At 38.7% G+C, this 24,833-nt stretch overlaps 1 long non-coding RNA gene across 1 annotated transcript; it reads left to right on the top strand.

Annotated features, from left to right (window-relative positions):
• Positions 1-2,523: 2,523 nt before the first annotated feature.
• On the top strand, positions 2,524-18,484 carry LOC143693475 (uncharacterized). The gene is made up of 4 exons (XR_013181177.1): positions 2,524-2,748; positions 11,124-11,166; positions 11,901-12,042; positions 18,385-18,484. It is a non-coding gene; the product is annotated as an uncharacterized LOC143693475 (long non-coding RNA).
• The last annotated feature ends 6,349 nt before the right edge of the window (positions 18,485-24,833 follow it).

Here is a 24,833-nt window from a genome sequence, read left to right as displayed (position 1 = left end):
TCAGCCTAATTCAGTCCTGCCATTTTTGTGTAATGTCAACCTTGACAGGGAAGGAACAAGCAAGATCTTTGGGGAATGGGCTGAGGTTAGTCTGAAGTGACATTAGCATTACAGCTGTGTGTAGTCTCAATTCAGGAAAAATCAGTAGGGGAAATATGGGGAAGAAGGTGGCTGAGGGAAAGATATATGTGATTAGAAACTGAAATATGTTTTGACTGATATTGACTTACTTATTTTTGACTTATTATTTATGACTGCCAGGTTGCAGACCTAGGGGATGCACTGTAAATCAGAAATGGGAAGGCTGAGACAGTCAGCCACAGCTCAGCCTATGGTCCTGGGCAGCAGGATGGCTGAGCTGACACAACGTGTCCCTTGTCACTGCGCCTCAAAAGAAGGAACTGTGTAGTGTAAGAGGGTGCTAGGCTTGTGGAGAGGGAACAGTCCAGGTAATGAAGAAATGGCCCTGGATGGATCTTACACCAGTTTAAACGCAGTCTATTCACCTTCAAACCACACCAGTAAATGGAATCTGGAACTTTTCCATTTTGCCTATGTACGTAGTGTTTGACTGTTTACAGGAAATAAATCAGGCATGAGTATGAAAACTTCTCTTGGTAAAAGTGATGCCCAGGCAAACAAGGCTCTACCATTCCCTTTGGATCTCATCTGGCTTTTGTTCATGTCAGTACTATTACCACTGTGAACTCTGGAAGGACTAGGATTGTAATTTAATTGCTATAATCCAAAATAATATTGAAGTATCATCACATAAATTATACTGTAATTGGAACACCTGTTCTTAAAATTAGATTCTTGTCTGTGTGAGAACAAAGCAGCTAAAATAGGATGCTGATACAATTGTGGAAGGTTTTATGTCCACACAATTAGCAATGATACATATCTTAAGGTCTGTGGTGAAGAGAACTCATGGCAAATCCTTATCCCATCTCAAGGAAAGACAGTGTTTTGGGAAATAGAAGTTGAACTCTATGATCTTGCAGGTCTTTCCCAAATCTAACAGATCTATGATTCCATGAGAAATGTTTCCAAAAAGTCCTTGTTTTCAAATAAATTTACACCACCCTTCAAGGCAAATTAGTGCAAACATCTGTTTGAAGTACAGAGTTCCTGCTCTGTACTTGCTTTGCCTACAAGCTTTGAGGTGAGTTGGCCAGAAAAGGAAACAAGTAATTGTGAAACTTCAGAGAGGGAGACAGAAACAGAATGAAAATCTGTGTATGACCTGACCTGTTCGCTGACATATATTGAATTAGCGGATTAAAGCATCTGTTTGTCTGATCTGGAAGTGATATTCAACGTTCACAATATGCCTTGAGGTCTAAATCAACTTGGCCCTGTCACTCCAAATGCTTAATTCTGATTCAAATTGCTGTTAGTACTTTTAATAGACCCTGATCAGCGAGGCAGCCAAGAGATTTTATACAATGGGGTGGTGGGAGAGCTGGACAAGTGTCTGTAGAAGATAACACCTCTAGGTGCTCCACATGTCTGGTGATGGAGGCTATCACACCAAAGACTGTGTGATTCACAATTTAACTTCTCTAATACTTCAGTGCCACAAAAGAAAGTTGTGTCTTGACCTTTAATGAAACCAGCCAGTAACCTGAATCATACGGTTACTCAGGAGGCACAAAACTGTCTATTCCACTTGGTTAGAATATGAAAACAAGTTTTATTTACAGAGCAGTACCTCTTGACATTTTTAGCATTACTTTTTTTTTTTTCAATAGAAATTCAGGCAAATTTCAGCGTCCTCTTTAAGATTCCTGAAATCATGCAGATCTAATTAGCTATTCACATCCTGAATCAGCTGATATTAGTATGACTGAATATTAGGAGAAAAAATAGGCTGAAATAATAGCAATGAAGGCATAATTTAATGGAGATGAGAATCAGATTCATTGTTCATTGTAGCCATATATGAGTTTCTTACTTTGGAGACAGAATAATCTCCAGATGCGAAGCATGAAATTGTGACAAAATGAAATTACTCATACTTCATCTCTATCTAGTCAATATCTTTTTCCACAGGCTCCCAGGAATTAGAGATAGAAAAGAATATTTATGCCAAACTGTCCACTCAGCAATGTGAGTTTCTCTCTTGTGGACTATTAATAGCTTCTTTATCTGTTGCACTATATTTTTTCTTCTAATTTCATGGGCCTTGATGGATGAGAAATGAGAAGGTGTTCTTCTCTGATTAATTTACCTATGTTCTGCAGTGGTCTGACTTGGGACTCTCAGGACAAGCATGTTTAATGGTCTAATTGGGAAATCTCCACCTGGTATGGCCCTACATAAAAATTTTGTAATTTATTACAAACCATGAGAGTATTTTGTGATCCTGCTTCTCTCATTACATTATTTGTTAGTGACTTATTTGTATAGACATCTATATGCAAAATGATGTCATCAAATGCATCTATCTCCACATGTCAGTATGGGAGGTGGCCTAAGCAGATTGCATCCTGATACTGAAAGTCCTCATGAGCATCTCAAGGAGCTGTGGCCATTCCATTTTACAGCTTCAATGGATTGAGATAGAACAAAAATATGTTTGGAACAGAAAATTTTTGCAGAATACTTTTCCCGCTGAGTAAAAGAATGTAGACAGTTTCCATGTTTCCATGGCAGCATTTAGATTTTAAAACAGGTCTCTATAATCCCAGTGAAAAGGATATAGACTCGTACTGGAAGCCGAGACCTCATCTGATCTTCAACATGGTAAGCACTTCTTTCAAAGACCAGAGTTTTCAACTCTAAAAGAAATTTTAAAAGTGTTTTCTGTCTCCTGCTATGCTATTTTTCTTAAATGCCAGATGTTGAAAGATTCCTGTAGCAGTGGCTAACTTCATTCAAATGACTGCAAATGAGAAAATCGGGAGTGTTTGGGGAGGCTAGGAATGTGTTTCCAAGGAAAAGGAGTCCTTTCTTTAAAAAGACAAGCATTTTTGAGTGCAATAGCAAAAGGGAAGGCAAAAGCTGCTGAAGTGAAGGGTTTCAGACTGAAGAAAAGGGTTTTTTTTGGTCCTTCCTGAAAGCAAGTAGCAAAAGCATCATTGACATAACAGAACTACTTCTCCTCTGACAGCAGCTACAGGCTTTTGCTACAAGTTTCACCTTGGGTCAAGCCAGTGCTGATTGAACTTGCACCACAAAATAAGTGGATGCTGTCACATGGTCTTGTTAAGGGAGAATCCAGCTGGTGTCATACAGCAAGAGCTGGTGTTCATCTGGAGAACAAGGAATAGCTCAACAGCTGCAGTACCCTGAGGTTGTGCTGAGTGTGGAAGAAAGTAAACTGAAGAACCAAGAGAAGGGACTTTTCAGGTTATGTGCTCTTGTGTGAGTGAAGCTGGAGGCCAAGGGGCTGCCATGTCCTGGCTGGGGCAGAACTTTGCAAGGCAAGAGGTCTGGAGTGCAGCTCTAGAGAGCAACCTTCCTGAGGAGGAGTTGTGGGCAGGTAACTGGCTTCCTCTGCCCTTCCTTGTGCAGATGGGGATTTTAGGAGGGCTGAAGTTGCTACCAAATGGTTTTAGGTTGCTAATTTCCACTAATTTTTTTTTCTTTTTTTTTTTTTTTTCCTCCTAAAGTCTCATGTTTAGGTCATTCTTACTCTCCCCAGTTTTGAAAATTACTTGCCCAATATAATCTTCTTAATCTCTGTAAATCCTGATGTACTGTGTGGTTTTGAAGGGAACTGGTTTTACTCCCTGACCTGAGTTCTGATCTCATTTACACTGATCAGGTGTACTTGTTACCATTCTAAGAATACATGCAGAAATATGTGATTTACATGAAAAATTTTGCCTACAGAAATTAATGTTTTCCGTCCATCTTGGTTCATACTCTGTTTCCAAAAGCATTACCTGGTCCAAGGTAAGATTCAGTAAAAATATAGTGTGTCTGGACCATAAAATACAAATTATTTTCTATTTTGTTTGAAGGGAGGAGTAAAGTCTTCACAGAAAAAAAACTATGAGGGAGACTGACAATTTGTTAGACAGATTCACATAGGTGACTTTGAATCTTAAACTTTTCCTGCATTTAAAATTTAGGATTAGAAAGATAAACTTCTTCATTTAGCCTTCCAGAGTCTGTCATTTTACTCTGAGTTCTAGGTGTAAATAATCTCTGACAGAAGCATCAAATTAGCTTCAACATGAAATGCAAAACAGGGAAAGGTTTTTTTTTATCCTGTTATTATAAACCAAAAAAACCTGACTTTATTGAAAGGTTAAAGAAAATCAAAGTAAATTTGTATAAGTATTTGGCTTTAGGAATAAACATGGTGTGATTTTTCTCAGCAGCCTTGTTTGTCACACAAATATAACTGGATTAATCCACAGACTTTATAGCCTAGGAAAGGTTTCACTTGCCAAACTGTATCCTATGTGTTTTTATGAATATTTTAAACAAAAGTTCTCAAGACGTATCATGACACCCCCAAAGTGAATCTGTTGCTATTAAACCATTATTGCACGTCATTCGGTTCTCCATGACTTACTTTTTAAATCAGCAGAGCAATAAAAAAACTTTATGGCAGTTATTTGCCAAACTTATTGATGGTGGTGCCTCAACAGGGATTCTACAGTGTCTTTTAGTTTTCATTATGTGGGTAAGGGAGCAGTAAAATTGCATCTGGAAACTATTTAACTTCGTATTTAAACAGAGGGATGTAGGAAATGGAGGAGACACAGCAGTAAAGGAAGAAACCCAGAAGTAGTAAAGGGGAAAACCAGAAATCACTGCAACTATGCATATTTTGCATTTCAAATGTGCTTTTATTTAAAACAGCAAAAATTTTGGAATACGTTAAATTTTGTAAAAATCAGTGAATTGGTTCCTTCTGAATTATATGTCCCCAAAAGTCATAGTAAAAATGAATAGAAGGGGCAAAGGCTGCTTCTCTTCACAGGAGAATGGACTTTTCCAGCCAATTTTAAAGCCTAGGCAGATCCATATCGAAAATTCACACAAAAATCAACCTGGAAAGTTAGTAACATGCACAACTTCTTCTCTTCATGTAATGAACTGGGGTGAAAAGCCAGAAGACTGGAAGATATGTCTGAATCAGCTAAGGCCAGATGGGAGAAGTCTCCTCATTACTATGCTTCAGTGCAGGAATAGTTGAGTATCATTGCCTTTGAAAACAGACTTGAGAGGAAGACAACAGGCTTCTCTTTGCTTCTACTTTTTTATATTTTCCCTTGAAGAAAATGGTCTTAGGAAAACTCAAGCAGCTTTCAAACTACGTGGTTGTCAGGGACAGCATCTACTAACATGGATTTGTACTCACACACTTGACCAGAGAGGAAATCTGCAATAAACATGCATTTTTGCAGGTGTAAGTTTTATGTGGTTCACCCATTGCAGGAATCTTTTCAGCTGGTTCATGACTAAGGATGATTAAAATGACACACCCAGTGTTGTAGCCATGTAGTTGAAATTAGATCTACAACTAAAAGGATGTAAAATGTCAAATATGAAAGGGAGGACATGAATTGAGAAGATAACTTTGAGAAAGTTCTCCAAAGGAATTGAATCACATGTTTTAATTTTGTTAGCAATAAGAGCACTCTGTGTTTTGCTGAATGAAGATTAAAACTGTGTGTCTTTTCTTCTGTGCTGTGTATGGGTTATGAGGTTTACAGGAAATACTACTAGCCAAGAGCTGGAACAAACTACGATGAGGCAATGAAAGGAAAAGCTCCTCTTATTCCAGTGAAATAACTGTGCAACATAGATGACTTGGGAGCTCTGTTTCTTATTCACATCTGCTATAGTTATATCCTGTACTTCACAAATCTTTCTGGGGGAAGAATTACAAAATCAAATGCCCTCCCCCCCTCCCCTTTTTTTTTTTATTTAGACAAAGACTGTAACATGAAATTCCCAATCAGTTTTTTGGAGATCAGCATAGGCTAGGTGGATTCTCAAAGGAGGGGACACAAAGACTGAAAGCAGATGTAAACACAGAATTAATCAAAATAAATTAAACACTGCAGCAGTCATGGAAACCTGGAAGGTGTTTTGTCACTACATTTTTCCAAAAGCAAGTATTTATAAAAAGACTCCTTGGCAACAGCAAGACAATACTGAAATGTAAGGATAGCTTTTAGAGCCATCAATTATATACATGACATCTAATATGTCATATTAAGGATAAAATATGGACATTTATCCAGAGAAGAGCCTTCTTTTCCCTTTGCATTTTTCTACAGCATTTTTGTTGCAATGCAAAGAGAAGGCAGGTGATGTGTTCCTTTCCAAAAAGAGGAAGTGAATGGAGATGGAGTCTACTTAGAGACTACATATACTTGCAAATCATTTCAATGGGCAAAGAAGAAATTTGCTCCACAAAAATAGACAGCAAAACTAATATAATGATGAGAAAGGGAGAAAATTGTGGCCTTAGGTCAGAATGAACTGTGACAGGGTAATTCTAGAGAAATACTCATCTTTCTGCCTGATCTCCTCTGTCTCAACTCCTTGTCCTGAATATTTTTTAGTTCTGCTGGTGATGTTACATACTAGTTGAGCTCAAACAGCTGAAAACACGTCTGCAGCAATGTAGAACCATAGAATCTGTTTGGGTTTGGATGGGACCTTCAAGGACCACATAGTTCAACTTCCCTGACAGGAGCAGAGACACCTTCAACTACTCAAGACCCAGTCCAACTTGACCTTGAATATTTTCAGGGATGGGATATCCAGCATTCTCTGGATAATGTGCAGTGGCCTCATTATAAAAGACCTCTTCCTCATATCTAATCTAAATTGACCCTCTTTTAGTTTGAAACAATTACGCCATCCTATAGGTGTCAGAAACCACATGTGAGTCTCTAAGGAGTAGGAGCAAAGGTCTATTAGGACTTCAAAGCATCACTAAAGAAGGGTCTAAGGGAGATAACAATCTTTCCTCAGTGCTCTAGGAAGAGTTCTCTCATAGAGCCATAGTCCCATGGCTATGCTGGGACCATGCAGCTGTAAGAGCTTCCACCCATGTGCTGCTGGAAGTGTGTTACACTCACACAAGTTGTTTTTGGATAGATTTGGTTTGTTTTGCAGATGTTGGCTGGGCCATGTACAGAAGTGTTAGAGTCAGAAAGTCTCTTACAGCTTGCAGAGGGTGAATTGCAGTTCCTACCTGTATCTTGCTGAATCCTAGGTCTGAATTTCCTGTGTTCAGGTCCTTTTACCATCATAAGATGTCCTGAATCATGCATGATTGACCTGGCTTTCTGCTCTAGAGCTGAAGAACTCTTCCTCATATTAGCAAAGGTATTTCACTGACCCCTTTTCTTGTTGATCCATGCAGGTTAACTCTCCCGTGTCAGAATCTGGGGAGCAAGGAAATTCACACCATTATCTTCCTAGTGAATCTGCATCTATGTGTTAGCTGGCTGCAGGATTTAGAGCAGCTTTTCTACATTTCTGAGTTGTTTCTATTTTCACAGGGTGTAATTAGTATCACAGTCCAGTGTCTGTGACAACTTGGCTTCATGAAACTGCATGCTCATTAATGCAATTGCCATACTGGGAGATATTCTACACAGCCCATTTCATACTGATGGGTTTCTTTTGATCTCATTTGGTATTAAACACCATTACTTTCTCTCCTCAACAGCTTTTCTCAGTCTTTAAATTCCCTGATGCCCCAAATGTGTTAGCTATACACAGCACTTTAGTGCTGATCTGGAGATGTAAACTCCACTGGAAAAATTGTTTTGCGGTGACATGGGTAATTATACTAACCAGCTAGAACAATTTTTAAAATAATTGTACTATTCTGATGTTTAGTTATTCATGTTCCTGATTTTACAGGTGCTCTGAGAAGAATCTGCCATCAGTTTTTGTTTCTGTGTGTGCTGTGGGATGAGTTCCAGGTAGTTTTAACAAGAATATAGTATTGTCAGGCTATTTAGGATGATGCATAAAATTACCAAACAACCCATGAGAAATTAATTGAACTTAAAAATATAAAAGTTTTTTGCAGCAAGCATTACATTTTCAAGTAAATTCTTCTGAGGTGTCCCTCAGACATGTCAGGTTTGGGTCGGACATCTTCATGACGTGGTCAGAGGTCTCACTCTTAGGATCTTTTCAATTACTCATGTGCATGTTTGGAAATAGCTTGGGAAAATTTAAACTGCTAGGAAACTGCAATTGCTGACTACCTATGTCTCCCATCTTTAGCTAGTCTAAGTGGCCTGTGTGGTTGTTAGATTGTAAGTAGACTAAAAAGATGTAATTCTAACAGAATTTTTGCTTTGATATTCAAGCAATCAATTTTTCTACTTGGGAATAAAATGACATATAAAAACAAAAATAGGGTTTTAAAAAAGAGTTTTAAATGGAAAACATCACATTTCTTCATCTAAAATTGAAGAAACAATTTTTCATTTTTTTAATGCATTTTTTACACCTGAAATCACTTATCAATTGTGAACAAAAGTTCTTTCTCCTTGGAAAGATTATTTCTAATAAAATAAACTTTCCCTGTGTTTTTCTTTCAGTGATCATACACTCAATTATGAGGATGAGACTGTTCTTTGTTTAATCAGCCTCACCACCATCCTATACCGTCGTTTGGCCTCTGAGACATTACAATGACACAAGGACTGTTGATAGAATATTTGAATGGTGTGTCTCATTTGAGGACAAAGCTGGGCATCAGGATAAAGGATCCTAAATATATGAGGGTGCAATGCATACCATGAGGAATCCATCAGAGGGTGGTGAGGCACTGGCACAGGTTGCCCAGAGAAGCTGTGGATGCCCCATCCCTGGCTGGGCAGGTTGAATGGGGCTCTGAGCAACCTGCTCTGGTGAAGGGTATCCCCACCCTAGGCAGGGCTGCTGGAATGAGATGATCTTTAAGGTCCCTTCCAACCCAAACCATTCTAGGCTTCTATGATTCTAAAATTCTATGATTCTATGATCTTCTGCTGGAAAATAAGGTGACCAACCTGTCATGCCTGTCCCTGGCATTAGGGGCTGGCAAGCATTGCCATCGGTGCCTGCGCTATCTGCAGACTGACTTTCTTCTATTCATGATCTTTTGTAAATGCAAATCTTGTCCAATTGTATCTGATTTGGGACTGAATTATTGAAATGTGTTAACTGGGACACTCAGTAAATGACTCAATGATGATGCATATGATGAGCTTTTGGGTGTAAACTTTACAGAATATGCATGCTAATGTGAGATGAGGGCATTTCCTCTACTATCTAGAAGATGTCTAAATACTTCATACACTTGCGAATGCATTTTCTTATTGCTTTTACATTTTTCCTTGAAATCCATTCTGTGTTCTGTGTGTTGAACATAAAACATCAAATACATTTTGAAAGTGAAAATATTTGTTTCAGTTAACAGAAATCATTCACATAGGTTGTTTTTTCCTGTTAAAAGTGGGCTGCTATTTCCTGTTAAAAGTGGGATGCCTTTTGTAATTTGAAGGTTGTATTAGATTTTTAATTATATGTTGCTGTATAATACTACTTAAATAGAACTTGAAAAATAATCCTTGTGTAAAGAATAAGTGAAGTTAATGCACGGTTTCCATTTAATTAGACATTTTCTGCTTTAATAGTTTAATTCCCTGCCTAAATTTCATTTCCATAATCAAGCCATGCTTAGACTGTTGACATACCATTACTTCATCAAATATTCACCACAATCTTTGCTTTCCAAAATTCCCATTACTCTAAAATTAATTGAGAATATTTGACTAATGCTGAAAGACAATGAAGTTGACAAAGTCATTGAGTAAAGTTCAACTGTTGAAACAGCCCTGGTACTGTGAGTTTTACAAACAATGACAGAAAATGTTAAATATACAGTAAGTACAGTGAAAAATATGTATTATTGTTTGCCCTGTAAATGCTTCATTTCTCTCTTTGTTACTCAAACACATTATGTGAAAGGTCTTTCCATTAAAGTTCTTATCAAATGTGTAAGCCAAACATTACTGGAAGTTTGAATACACCAGTGAAGATAAAGGTTTTTAACCAAAATGTTTATGAAGTCTCTCCCCAGATCATTTTCCAATTTTATTAATTGTAAATTAATGAAATTGGAAAATAACCTGGGAAATTATTAATAAATTAATTCCGGACAAAGGAGCAATTCGGGGCAGGAATAAGGTATTTTCCTCAAGTATCTTTCCAGTCTACTGCAGCATGCAGTTTAACTATGCTGACAGCTGTCTCTTTCTGGATACTTGTGTTGTAACTGGAAATTTAGGCAGGGATAAGATATAGGGAGTATTGCTCAACACCCCTAAATTATCATGAAAGGACATGGAAATATGCTTTTACTTAGAAACAGGCAGATGGGCTTTCTGCAAAACTGCCCTAGACTGTAGTCAGATGTGTAAAAGGTGGAGAAGGGGATGGCACTCCCTCTCAAAAATGCTCTAAGGTCACCAGAGGAGAAGGGAACATGGAAGTTACAACTTTATCAGAATTAAGAACCATCTGCATCCAGGATTATGGTCTTCATCTCCTAGTTCCTTGAGCAGACACTTGGCTGTTTCAGAAATCTCTTTTATTGTTTTGTTGTTTGTGTTATGGGCTAACAGTGCCCATGTTTTTGCCTTGAAAAATGGCCATGAAGCTCTTTTAACACAAGTAATAGCAAAGAGACCAATTCAAATATGTGAGAAAATGAAAGTGTTGAGTTTACTAATATGTTGAGGCACTTTACTAATATGTTGCTGTTTTACTGTCTCTGGAGTTTTTCACTACAGTCATCTTCTAGTCATGCAGTCAGAATCAATTTTGTTTCATATTAGGATAATAGAGGGGGAAAAGGTACTCTTTGGGGTAGAGATGTGTTCTGGAGAAACTGTAAAAAGTATTACTGTCTGAAATATAAACCATCCATCTTGTGAACTTTTCTGGGAGCCTTTAAGGAAAAGGTGACAGCATATTTAGCCCAAAAATTCTAATTTCCCATGCCTTTCTTTCTATTTTATTTTAAATTCTGTTTCCAGTCTTCATAATAATCTACTCCCCGTCCTTTCATCCTATAAAAGAAAATTCTTTGACATGAGTTTTTGTCACTCTATCTTTTTGTCTTTCTTTCACAGGCTTTGCTAAAATCATAACATGCTGAGGAAGGATTCTCAGCAAGTAAGTAGTCAGTACCAACACACCCTATATATATATATATATATACACACTCATATATATGCATATATATCAGTATGTGTATACACACATTTACTAAGTAGAAGCATTTATATTTAAATAAATTATATACATTCAAAATGAAATAGGAAAATATACCATAGAGCTCAAGATTGTCCAGAACTATGAAGCATTAAGTATTGAACACAACTTTTATCTCAAAGTTCTTTAATATTTTTAGACACAGACCACACCTTAGGCTTCAGCTGTACAGCACCAAACATTGTCAGGGCTTTGTGAGACTTATTTCTTGAAAAACCCTTAGACAGCTGATTGCCTTGGAATCTGTCTTTCTTCTATACAGCAAGTGACCTCTCTAAGGATGGGATTTTTAGGTACTAATTTTTCCTGTGATGTAACATTTGCAAAATACTCCTTGGGATAGTGCTGCCTTTGAGTGAGTGACACTGTCACATTCCCACTGACAAATTTATAGAGATACATGAATGATAAGGAACAAAAGTATTTCGCTTAAGCCTGAAAATAGATAAAATTAATTGTTGTATTCGTGGGAAGGTTATATAACCTTCTTCCTTTACAAATTCTATGTTAAGCCATGCTTTTCCCCTCCATACGGAAATATCTCACACAAACTAAATATGTGGTGAAACACCCATAATATTTCTAATTATTTTCTCATCCTAGCTATCTGACAGAAGTGAAATGATTTCTTTCAGAGGCAAAGGAGAACTCTGGGCTCCCAGAGAGGACCTGGTGTGCCAGCTCCAAAGGAGACTGCAGCTGCTCCCCTGCTAAGACCTACTGACAACCACATGTCCGATGGGATGTGAAGTTCCATGCCATCTACACTAATAACAGGTCAATTGTTTGTCTGTAAAATTCCTTTGGATACTGTGGAATTCACTCTTGCTGCTTTCTGAGTGTTTTGAGAGGACAAGATTAATGATGCAACATACAGTGTAAAGCAATGGGCTGCCAGGAGAGAGCTTAGTGCATTTCTGTGTGAAAAAGGGCTGTATTTCTCCTTCAGCAGCTGCTCAAAGAGAATCTGATTTCTTTTGCACTGGCAGAAGTCCTAGGCATAACTGCACAATTGCAGCTTCCTGATGCACCTTGGAATTTGAAAATCTCTGGTTCTTGTAGCTCATAGACAGGGTTGAAGTAGAGGTACTAGGGTTCAGCAATAAGAACAGGAAATAAGTGAAGAACAGTAGCCTTGGTGAGATGTTTGGAGCATCAATCTACAAAGGTAGGAGATTGGCTGATACATACCTTCCAAATTTTGGCATTGTACTTGTCTAGTACTTTCCTCTGCAGAGCTAGTGTAAAAAACACCTTGCACGGCTGTCATTCAACAAGCTGAACTTTGCCTCACCAGGAAGCCCTTCATCATGTTCTTTGGACCTTAACCTTATCAGTAGTTGGAAGAATACCTGACTGATTCTTCACTACAAAATTCATTTGTAGGCTAATTGCTGCAATAATCTGTTTTATGAATTAAGATTTTAAAGGTCTCTATGCCAATCATTGATTTATAATTTATATTAGTGACTGATGAAATCCAAACAGTTTTAATATACATTCCAGATTAGGAATCTAGGCAGAATCTGTTTTATGCTTCAACTCACACAGGCATGATGAGAAGAAACGGGTATATTTATTGCAATCCTACTGTTACCTAGTGAAAAATGCATTTCACTTTACTGAGCCCCAAAATGTTGGAGATTATGTTGCTATTGAGAATATTTCCCTACTCTGAAAGCAGATGTACAACCCTCCTTAGTGACAGTTTGTAGAAAGGGGTAATTGGACACCATTCCTTCATTTTGCCTTAAAAGTAAAATGGGCATTGCAAAATGTGCCACCTCAGGGCTACCTCGGAACCACCTGACTGATCACAGAATACTTGCATGCCTTGGGTTGGAAGGAACCTTTAAAGATCCTCCAGTCCAACCCCTCTGCAATGGGCATCTTCAAGTTCACCATCAGTGCTTTTTCATAAATGTCACTTTTTCTTCATAACTGTCCACCCTACATAAACCAAACATTTGTGTTTGCAGTTCAGTGCTCTCAGAACCATCTTCCTCCTGCTTCCTTTATTTCTTTCTTGCTTCTAAACCAAATAGCAGAAACTATTTAGAAAAAAGGAATAACATGTATTTGATAATTTTTTGATATAACAGAGAAACAATAATTTCCACAGGGCTGGTGTTAATATCATTTGATGCAGAAATGCTGGAACTGAGTCAGAGTTAATAGCAGCACAGTGACAGCCAGAGTGACTTGACAAATGACAGCTTTCTCTGACTATCTGTTCTCAGAGGAACTCTCTCTGAAACAAGGATGTTCCTTCTAACTTCCTCCCATCATGAGTGTGGAGGAAATAAACAGTGTAACTTTATATACTTTATACTACAGCTTCCCCCTCCATCTCTCTCTCCACTTGCTTTGCTCCATCCTTCCACATTGCTAAATTATTTCAGCCCAAACCTCTCTTGCATGGCTGCCAGAGACAGCTGCTCGCTCAATCGAAGGAGAAATTTTGAGATTAAAATAATTCCTGTGTTCCTGTGGCAGTGACTTGGAAGTGATGTGGTGCTGCCTTTTCTGACCTTCCCATGATGGATTCATTAGTCTTCCTGAAGGTGCCAGAAGAGCAACAGAATACTTGTCCTTTTTGGCTGTCCCCAGACAGTGTTTCTGAGTACAGTGAAGTCATATCTTTGATAGAAGATATGACCTGAATTTCAACAGCTTATTGCTGTTTCAGAGTATTTAGTCTAAAAAAAAAGACAGAGGTTACCTCAGCCCATATTTAAATTGTGTATGAAAAGCATCTGGAAGAACATATACACTCTTCCTTAAGCAATTGAGATGTGACCTTCAGCCATGGGAGGAACCACAACGTGCTTTGTGTTGTGCAGAGGTCCTCTGGCAGATGTGCAAGGCTGCCAAGGATTTAATTTAGAAGTGAAAGTGTAAGGCTCTGCAAGGAAGGATGAGCTCTTCAGAGCTCCCTGCATGGAGAAGCATCATTGAATAGTTGCTCAGGCAGAGCTTATGAAGCAATCTGTACTGTTATACCAAGGATTTAAGGACACTGTGCTTACATCTACACTGCTACTGAAAGGAAGATAAGAATCAGGAATAAATTGCAGGTGATGTGGATGTTTACAGGTCCAGGGTTTGAGTTTTCCCCATTCTACCCATTTGTCCAACAATATGGGTATCACTTGTGAGAGCCAGTCCACACCCAAAGGCCAACAGAGTGATTAGGGAAGAAACACGTGGGGAGGTCCAGAAAGCAGAGCTAACAAGCTGAGTGAAGAGGGTGGCTGGAAACAGCCTCATAATGGCACAGGCTTGATTCACTCTGTCTTTCCTTCTGGATGTGTTTAATGAACAAATCTAACAGACAGAGATGACAGAAGGAGAATCTGCAGAGAAGTTCCAAATGGAGGCTGAAAGGATGCTAGGATAGAGGCAGCAATGGTGTTTATGTATCAACCATCTCATTGGTCTCATGAAGGGAAGCTTCAGAGGCGAAGCTGGAGGAGCAAATCTGAAGATTCTGCTCACTACAGAGCTCTTTTTTGTGTGTTTGGGTTAGGGTTTTTATAAACTATTTTTGCTTTGACATTTAGGGGAATTTCCCCCCTATTTTCTTTCAAAATGATGGAAGAAGAGAAGCTGTTCTGTTCTCCTGGATGCCTTCCCGTAGCCAGGGCAGTTTCCCAAGGGTTCTTGGCCTAGGGAAGTGCCAAGTAGCTAAGCAAGGGCAGCTGGGAGAACCAGGGATGGGACGCAGTTTCTATTTCCTGAATAAATCTGCAGCCATCAAGACAGCCTCATGCAGGGATTTAAGGCCCTTGCCTTTCCTCTTCTAAGACTGTTCTTTCTATTAACTGAGGTGGAGAGAGGAAGGCAACACAGAAATGTTCAAGACATTTTGTTTTCTCTTCTAGACACACAGCCATGACAATTAATTACTGATAACAGTATTGGGGCCAATGTGGAATCTATTTTTTTCATAATTTTACTATTCATTCCAGTCTCTCCATATGGAGGTCTGTCTATTACATTTTGCAATCTACATTGGGATAAATTATCTCTAAGAGTGCCCATTTTCCTTTATCAGCCATAACAGAGACTCTAGGGACTGGTTCAGCAGGATGGAGATATCAACATGAGCCTCAGATTAATCCTTTTTCTCAAACATTGATTAATCTTTAAGCCTATAGTCCAAAAAATTTGGACTATATACTTATGAAACCCAACCTTTTTTTCACAATCTCTAGCTTGCCTGACAGTTTGTTAGAATGCTCAACCCATGGGTACTTCCAGACTTCCTCTGAACCAGCAAATGTGAACTGAGACCCTCAGATTATGTGTTAAAAAGCAAATGTTTCATTTGATTTCATCTTTAAAGAAAACATACCTTGTCATCAGATGTGACATATTCTTTGAAGCTATCACTTCAGTAATATTAATCTATCAATCTTTTTAAATGAGGCATGCATTGTAAAGAGAAGGATAACTCATTAAATTAAAAGCTACAGCTGGGAGAAATGGACTGGCTTCTAACAAGTAGGTTTGTTCTTTTATCCCATTCATTATAAAAAACTCTCTGTGCAAACATAGATGCTTCTACCTCCACCACAACTATTACCAGTCTTCTTTGTAATGTCTTTTCAATTAATTCCATCCTAATTACTTTTAATTAGGAAATTAGGAATTAGGAAACTTTATTCTAGCTAGTGTTTTTTTCTGAGATAAATCTCTGGGAGGACTGGAATTATCTATGCCCATATGGCCAGAAAACAGTTGTTTGTGGTGTTTTTTTTTAATTGATTGACTATGCAGCTTTTCAAACCCACAGAATTCTTGATATAGTAAGTCAAGCTGCCATAAAATATTAGTCTATACTATTGGAGTTCTACTGATGCAATTCATCATATGCTTAGTTTTAAACTGAGAGGCATGACTCTTTTTAACAGTTATCCCAGAAATAGAAAAGTAATTTTACTTTGGTTACAGTATACACATTAAAATTTTTGTCTTTAAAATGTTAATAGTATAATTACATTTGTACAACCTTTCTACCTTATTTCCCTGAATTGATAAAATTAGTCTGACATGTACAAGGTACAAAGTTGAGACAGAGCAACATCAAAGAATGTCATTAATTTCATTTCCAAGGTTAGTTTTCTTAATACTATCATTAAGACATGCTATTAAATTTTAACTTAACCAAATCTTTATTATATTCACGGTGTAGCGTTTTATATGTTCTCTTTGATAGTAATAAACCAAAGGACTAGTTAAGCCAGTACACTGATCTTTGAAATAAAATCACATGCATGTCCAAGTTTGTGTATGTGTAATGCAAATGCAGGTACAATTTCAAATATTTAGGTAGTGGAACACCTTGACAAGACCTGATGGATTTGCTATTCCTTTTTAAAGGAGGTTATTCAACTTAAGCACTGTCTTTTTCAGTATGCTTTTATGGTTCATCCTAATAGAAATAATAACACTGAATAGCTGGATAGCAATTCACATTTTCAAAGCACTGTGCAAACATTAAGTAATACAGTTACACAACATCTAAATAACTATAATACTGGCTGTCAAGGCAGTGAAGAAGCAGACAAATGCAAAAGACTGCAGGCAGCTCTGGAATGGATTCTGCAGCGAGGAGGGAGGGAGCAAGATCTCTCTCAGTGGAGCAGGGCTCAGCATGCTGTACGCTCCAGGTTTGCATTGTTCTGTTTCAGCCACCTGCAATGCTGTGTTTTAAGTGTTAATTAGCAGGTAGCAGATGCTGGTCCTTTTCCAGTTCTGCCTTGGAAGTGTTTCTCTGCTGTGCATCAAAATACAATGATGCCAATTCCACATTTTCAGTGACTGGTTTTCTATTGAGCATCTGGGCATAATTCTGGGTACTGACATTTTGAAAAGTTTTTTTTTTCTCTAGTCTTTCTCATTTTCTCGTCCTGTTGTAGGGATTTTTTAAAACAAGCTGCTGACAAGAAGGCAGAAAAACTCCCTGTTTTGGTGTCTCAGGTGGTGGCACTGTTACTGTCAACTTTATGTTTTATCTTGTCTATGTCAAGAATATGCTGACAAATTTATTGGAGTGCTGGAAGGATACAATTGGAGACATTTCATTCTTTGCAGCCTTCTGTTAATTTCCTGGTTTAGAAATCAGTGCTGCTGAGGTCTGTTAAACAGTAGCAGATTTTGCAAAACCCTCTGTTCCTTAAGGACCCCAGCTCTAGGCACATTGCCGAGAAGGACAAACATACTTCTTTTGTTCATTATACCCTGAATGGAAAAGAAAATAATCTATTTTCCTGCAACCATGCCTGTACCTGACTCCTCTTTGCCATGTTGGATATATTATACTTCAATAACAAAGCAAAGTGGAGGTCAACTTACAAAGCACTGAACACTATTTAAGTTTAATTCTAAGCTAAGAAGGATGGGTCCAGTTTGGCCTTCAAGGGGAAGGGAAAAATTTTATTTCCAGTGTTAATTTCCATACTTAAAAATACAACTTCCTCTTGTCTTTATGAGCCCTCTCACATTGTAAATGTTCAAAAGTGGCATATGACTATGATTGTGCACACAGTTTATGAATAGATCGCTCCACACACGTTTGAAATAAAGCAGCAGTTGCTGGGAGATGTGCAAGTGTTAGCTGTGAATAGAGTTCTGCAGAACAATTCAGAGCCTGTCAAATTCATAGTCCCTTTCTTGTGAAAAGTAACATATCTTTAAAGATGGTATTCACAATTGTTCTGGTTTTTACCATTTATTTAAAAAAAGGCACCTGAGAACAGGCCAGAACTTGTAGTGCATTGTGATATTGTTTTTCTAATTAGTAAATATCTACTAGCAAAAGTTCTTAACAATGGGTTGGTTTATATTATTCTCCCTGCAAGGTTTTTCTTCTCACTGCAGAACTGAAGAGCTTATCTTTTGAATGCAGTGTTAAATTATATTTATGTGTGCAATTGTAGGAGAGCAACAGGAAAGACAGAAAATTGAACTTAAACTTTCTTTCTGAATATTGACTTCCGATGTCTTGAGAGTAATTCTGTCAGACTCCAGTGATCTGTGATGTTTTCTGAAACATTTTTGTGAAGCCGATCTTCAAATTTTTTTTATCCCTTGATGACTTTACTCTGTTTCCAGAACCTCAACTCCTGCCTTGATGCCTTGCAGCACTGTCCCCACCGTTTGTGTCTCCAAAGTCACATCTGTGCCCTCACACAGTGTGCCTCTTCTGAAACCGGTAATGATGAAGCATTTCTGGGTTTGTTGTTAAAAACCAGCAGATGTCGCAATTTCCCCCCAAAAGAGCAGATTTCTCTCCAGTCTCTTGAAACTGCAGCAACTTCTTAGGTATTTTTGTGCAGTATTCCACACTGCAATAATTCTGTGTGAGGTAAATTATTGTTGAGCAACATGCTCCAACTATCAGCTCTTTTATGTACTCTCACTTTAAAGCTGAATGTATTGATATGAAGATATCCCAATTTTACTCACTGAAATATAAGGGAGACGTTGCTGTGATGCTGAACACCCTAGAACTGTGTTGCTGTCTCAGGTTGCTTATTGTAGAAAGGCATTTTATTAGTTTATTTGCCACAGAATCCATTCAGTCACGTTTGATGCGTGAACTCTCCTTTAGTTGCTGCTCAAATGTCTGTCCAAAATAGTTACATGGATTATGAGATGCTGCACTAAGGGAATTAAGTAAATACTTTTTAATGAAAGCATAACTGATAGATTATGCCTGCTAGTTAAATAAACTAAAATTTGTATTATCTAACTTTAGCTACTTAAAAATTGGATTGTTTGTCTGAAGAAGCTGTTGTGCCTTCTTCTGCAGTTAAGGTGGAAAAGCAAATGTGTATGGGGGCCATGTCATCTCTTCCTAAGACTAGTGCTGGAAAGATGTTCTATGGAGATACTGTATCGCTCTGTCAAGTGTAGAAGGAGCTTAAACTGCTGTTTCAACCTTGATGATTATTTTGAAGATGGTTAGAATTAGGTGTTAATAGGAACATTTGTAAAGCCTATTGTGCTTTACTTTTTTGGTTGCAGCCTGTTTTTAAAAACAATCAATCAGACTGTGGTGCTCTTGATCCCTGTCAGCATCAGCTAAAGAGACAATATTCAGCCTATTGCAGCTATGCAAATACTTGTGGCTCTGTTGGAATAGTACCTAAGCTCCTGCTTAAGCAAAGAACTCGTCCAAATTGAATCCTTATCTATATGCATCCCTAGACTTGCACTAAAGAAAATGAAAAAAAAAAAGCCCAGTGGAGATAAAATTTAGCTTAAAAAATTTCGTAAGTGTTGATTTTTCAGTTTTTGAGGTTAGTTTTACCAGGAAGAGAGTGAGATGCATTTAACATTAGCAGTCTGAGATTCAGACATGTAGGCTGAGCTGGCTGTCTCAGCTCTCCCGGTAATCCGTACAGAGTAAGTGAGGGCTGAACAGGAGTCTGTGCTTGCATGAAAGAAACTGTCATCTCCTTCTCTTACCTGTAAAGACAATTTACAGAAGTATCTTGCCAGCTAATGTGAGGTAGGATAAATCCTATGAAATACAAAAAAAAAAAATTGAAAAAGAGAAAAGAAATAGTTAAAGAAATCTATGTGTTAAAATAAGTATGTGCGTATGCAATATTTTTATAGTCAGAAAGAACTTGTCAGTTTGAGCTTGTAGGGGGAAAGTGCAGATAAAAAGTCAAAATAATAATGAAGATGCATCTTCTACAATAGGCTGAAATAACAAAAAAGGCTTCCAGCCTGTGGGATGCCAGATAATAAGGAGTCAAGAGTGGACATAGGCTGGGATGTCTTGTTCCATATGACACGCTCGTGTTTCTTGCCATTTACATTTCAGGCAGCAATAAAAGGTGGGGGGAGGGTTGCAACTATGTGCTCACTAAAAAAACTTCTGGAATGTTTTCCAATCAATACCCAAAATACTGATATACAAGATGACTGACTTGGAAAAAAAAAAAAAAAAAAAAAAACAACAAAAAAACCCAGTAAAAAAAACAGACCAAAAGAATTTCAGTAATTAGGAGAATTTCCTGTGAAATGTGTAAGGGAATCAGCCTGACCTCAGATGAGAAGAGGCTCCATGCACTGCATGGATGTATGGAAACGTGCAGTTGGCTTTCAAAACTCCCCATGACTGACCTGCTGGAGAGGAAATTGTCACTGTAAGGGGAAAAGGGGTCAAGTAGACAGAGAAGACATGGAGAAGTGACACTACCTGACCCACACTTTCTCCATAGATGCCACCTTGCACTCTACACAGAAGCAGCATGGGGCATGTGAAAACAGCCAACTGCAGCTTCACTTCCTGAAATTGGCCCTGGAATCAAGGCTAAGTGTACTGGGCTTGATGTCTGCCAAGGGCAAATCTTGGGATAAAACCAGCCTTTTGTTATTGCTAAATGAAACTAAATAAAAGAATTTTATCTGTGTGAACCTCACCCAAGAGTCTTAGGGTCTAGAATCAGTTACAGAGAGAGACAGAATAAATGGGAAAGCTTCATAGTGACTTTGATAATGCAGGAAAATTGTCCTAGTTCAAAGTCGAAGGTAAGAAGTTAATTTTTTTTATCCCTCTGACCATAGGGAATCATGCTGCTTAAAACATCTCAGTACTCAAAGTTAAGGAAAAGAAGTGATACCTGGCAAAAGTCATGTTTTCAGCATGGCTGCATGCTAGGACTGCAGCCTTTGGTGTGCCTGAGCACCTCTTTCCCCCTTAGCTGAGCTTGACACTTCTAATTCCTTCCTTTGTCATCGTCAGGAAATTTTGTGTCATGGTCACATCCCTTCTACTTCTGCAGCCTCCCCTCCCCTCCTTTTTTTCATTCCTTATTCTCATTTTAATGACAGGAATTTCAAAGCAGATTGCCTGGACCTGAAGGCTTAGTCACATCAACTGACCCCTAAAGGACTCCCCACCCAGTCAGAGGTAGAGTTGTACCTCTATGGCACCTGGCAGCAGCTGTAAAAACAGATGGAGCTTATTGTCACCATCAGACAGGTGAAAAGTTAAATGAAAAATGAGGCTGATTTATGAAGGCGACTCATCAGGGAAAACTTGGCAGCAGATGGGAAGAGTCCTTACAGTATCTAAACAATGTGTGACAGTGCAGTTTTTATATTCTTGATTCTTGAAAAGAAAGTGAAATTGTACTTTGGAGCCATGGAGAAAAGGAGATTCTAAGAGTTAACTTGGAGTCTCTTTAAGATGTCTGTTGAAGGGCTAAACCCCACTTTTTCTGTTTGGTGTGGTTTCCCCCTCTATTTTAAAAATAACACAATATTTTCTTTTGCTTCTCATCACCGTATAACAGCCTTATGCAATTGCATCCTTTACGAGAGAACTTTATAGTAATGATCTGATTTAAATCCCCCTTTTCCCCTTTTAATTCAAGCCAGGTATTATATTGGGTATGGGTAGTGTGGGACTGCAGTAGTGTCTTCTATGAGGAGCTGCTGGAAGCTTCCCTCTTGTCTGATGCCAGCCAGATCCAGGACAGACCCACCACAGGCCAAGGCTGAGCCCAGCACCAATGGTAGAAGCACCTCTGAGGTAACAGATGTAAGAAGGGGGAAAAACTTCTGGGCAACAGCAGCCAGAGGAGAGGAATGAGAATATATCACAGGACAGCCCTGAAGACTGCAAGGTCAGTACAGAAGGAGGGCCAGGAGGTGCTCCAGGCACCAGAGCTGAGATTCCCCTGCAGCCTATGGAGGTGCAGGGTGGAGAAGGGATCCACCTGCAGCCCCTGGAGCAAGTGGAAACTTAAAGGAGGCTGTGACCCCTTGGGAAGCTTGTGAGACTCACATTGGAGCAGTTTGTTGAGGGCTGTCTCCTGGGGAGGGAGCTGAGGCTGGAGCAGAGGAAGAGTGGGAGGAATCCTCTCCTGAGGAGGGAGGAGCTGCAGAGACAATGTCTGATGGACTGACCACAGCCCCCACTCCCTGTGCTCCTGAGCTGCTGCAGGGGAGGAGGTTTTAGGAAAGACTTTTTAAGATTTAGCTGTTATTTTTGGTTACCTTACTCTGATTTTATTGGCAATAAATTGAGTTAAATCGAGTCTGTTCTGCCCACAATGATTGGTGAGTGACCTCTCCCTGTCCTTATCTCCATCCTCGAGAACTTAGTTTTATTTTTTCCCCCACTGTGCTGAGGAGGGACAGAGTATTGTTGGTGGGCACATGGTATCCAGCCAGGGTCAACACTTCACAGCTGTTTTCAAGAGCCCTTCATTCTGGAAATTGCCTACTCACTAATGAGAACTCTTTTTCTACTTTTTATTAAGTCTTTCTTCCCACTCCCTAGTCCAGGCTGACAGAAACTATTATGTACATTACAGTGTTTTGTTTCTAGAATTATTTTTTCTCCAGCTTTCTGTTATTTTTTTTGTATTAATAATAATTTTTGTCTGCCTCCACAGACAGACAAAGAGGTGGATGAAATTATTTTGAGAGAGATTCCTTTTGGTCAGAAAAATGTTGATTTTTGAAAATCGTCTACTTGTGAGAAAGCAACTTTTGTGGCAGGGTTTTAATGGGTGATAACTCCAACCTTGAGTAGATTTGACTCTAATATCATAGAAAGAACAAGCATTCCACTGCAAAATATTAACCAACCAAGCATATAGCTAGATCCTGGGCCCAAGTTAGTTCTGTAAATAATAATAAAAAAAGCATTCACTTTTTCTCTATAAATCAATTCAGCTTATTTCCCAGAGGCCTCCTGGCTATTCTATTACACAGAGATTTTTCATATCAAATAAATATAAATTTTGCATGCTTATGATGCTCAAAGGTTATAAACAAGACAAGGATTATAGGGAGATGAAATATCTTGTATTAGAGCAGATGGCAAGCTTTAAGGTACATAAACTTTCTTCAGTTCTTTGCACTCCTGAAATGTGCTTGCCTTTTTTTCTAGCTATAACATTTTGCTTAATAAAATATATTGTTTCTGTTGACAAAACTTTCCTTCTGGAAAAACTTTTCTCTTTCTAGTCTGCTGCAGAAAAAGAATATCCAAAAAACCAACAAACTCAAAGCAAAACCAATATCTCAAGCAAATGCTTCTTTTCAAGCAGACTGTCCTGCCTTTAGGAATTTGTGAAGACCTTCATCAAACCTTTTCTGTTCTCAGCAGGAGAGGAGTTCAGAAACATTTCAGTGCTCGCTGTGCCTCTGGACTGATGGTGTTTAAGTTAGATGTGAAATTGGATGAAAGAAGTTCAGTCTTCTTCAAGGCTATCAAAGCATACAATAAATTCATGGCACACACAAGAGAATAGGTACACTCAACACCCAAAGCAGAAATTTTGTTCTCAGTAGCATGTTGCCTTGGAAGCCAGTGGGTTCTAATGGCCAAAGCCATCTTAGAGTTCCCATTTCTCATATTTCCAGCCTGTTACATACAGCTCAAATTGTCAGAATTGTAGATTTCAAACAGAATCAATTCTCAAAGGAATAATTGTTCCATATTTCTTTCTGGGAGAAAACCCACTTTGAGGGCAAGGAAACACAGGGAAGGTTCTAAAGGATTTATAAGGGATAGCACATACCTTCAAGGGTGACCTTGTGGAGAACAAATTGAGGTCTGGGTTCTCAGTGTGCCATATCCTTACTCTAGGTTGCCTCCTAAGGCAACCTGAACACCATTAATTTGTAAGCAGATCCCTGCTGCAGCAAACAGTGCATACAGATCATCAGTAGTAATTGAAGCCTGTGTGAAGCTGGCCACCAGGGAATATCAGCTTTCAAGCTCCTAGCCATACTATCCTGGCATGCATAACCTTTTCTGCAGGCATCTGTTTCTCTGGTTTTGGTGCATGCACCCCAGAATACTGACATGAGCAAAACAGGCAGAAGGTGGATGTGTGCAATCCTTGATCAAACTGTACTGGGAACTGAGAAGGTGGCGCCTTGCCTTTTTGGTTCTGAGATTTTGCTCTTTGAGAGAAATGGAAGAAAGACATTATGGTCTATAGGAAAATATCCCCCAATTTAATAAATGACTGCCTTGCATTAGGTAAGGCATTGTGGCTAGCTGGGATATAGCTAGGTAAGAGCTGTTCATAAACACTGGTATAAGGAGAGCTCAGATAGCCCTCAGTTGAGCAAAAATGTTTGCTGTTTCCTCCCCTCCTCTCCCCGCAGCTATCTAATCAAGAACAGCAATCAAGAGATCTATCTAATCAAGAAGTTTTACCTTTTTGCCTGAGTGGTAGCAGCACTCCAGTGTACAAGTAGCTTTGTAGCTCCATGATTTCCATAACAAATGTCCTGTTTTGGATTTGCATCATTCCTAGTAGATTTATCTACCAATAGTGCCCATGCTCTTGACTTTTTCTGGTCAAAGCAGTGGTTGAAGCAGAAGAAGGTATGAGTGAGGTTGAAATGGGAACTTAACTCATCTTTCTTTGTGGGCTTGTTTATTGGGAAACAATATCCTGCTCTGTTTTTTATTGACACTGCCCTCCAGGAAAACTGCTGCTGTCTCCATCTCTTCTGTCTGCCAGCTGCTGAAGCTCAGCTGAGAAGTAGAGTTTTCTTTGGTTTAAAGTGCTCTG

Source organism: Agelaius phoeniceus, chromosome 2 (assembly GCF_051311805.1).
Source record: "Agelaius phoeniceus isolate bAgePho1 chromosome 2, bAgePho1.hap1, whole genome shotgun sequence".
Classification (NCBI taxonomy): Eukaryota; Metazoa; Chordata; class Aves; order Passeriformes; family Icteridae; genus Agelaius; species Agelaius phoeniceus.
This window is presented reverse-complemented; position numbering and strand designations above follow the sequence as displayed.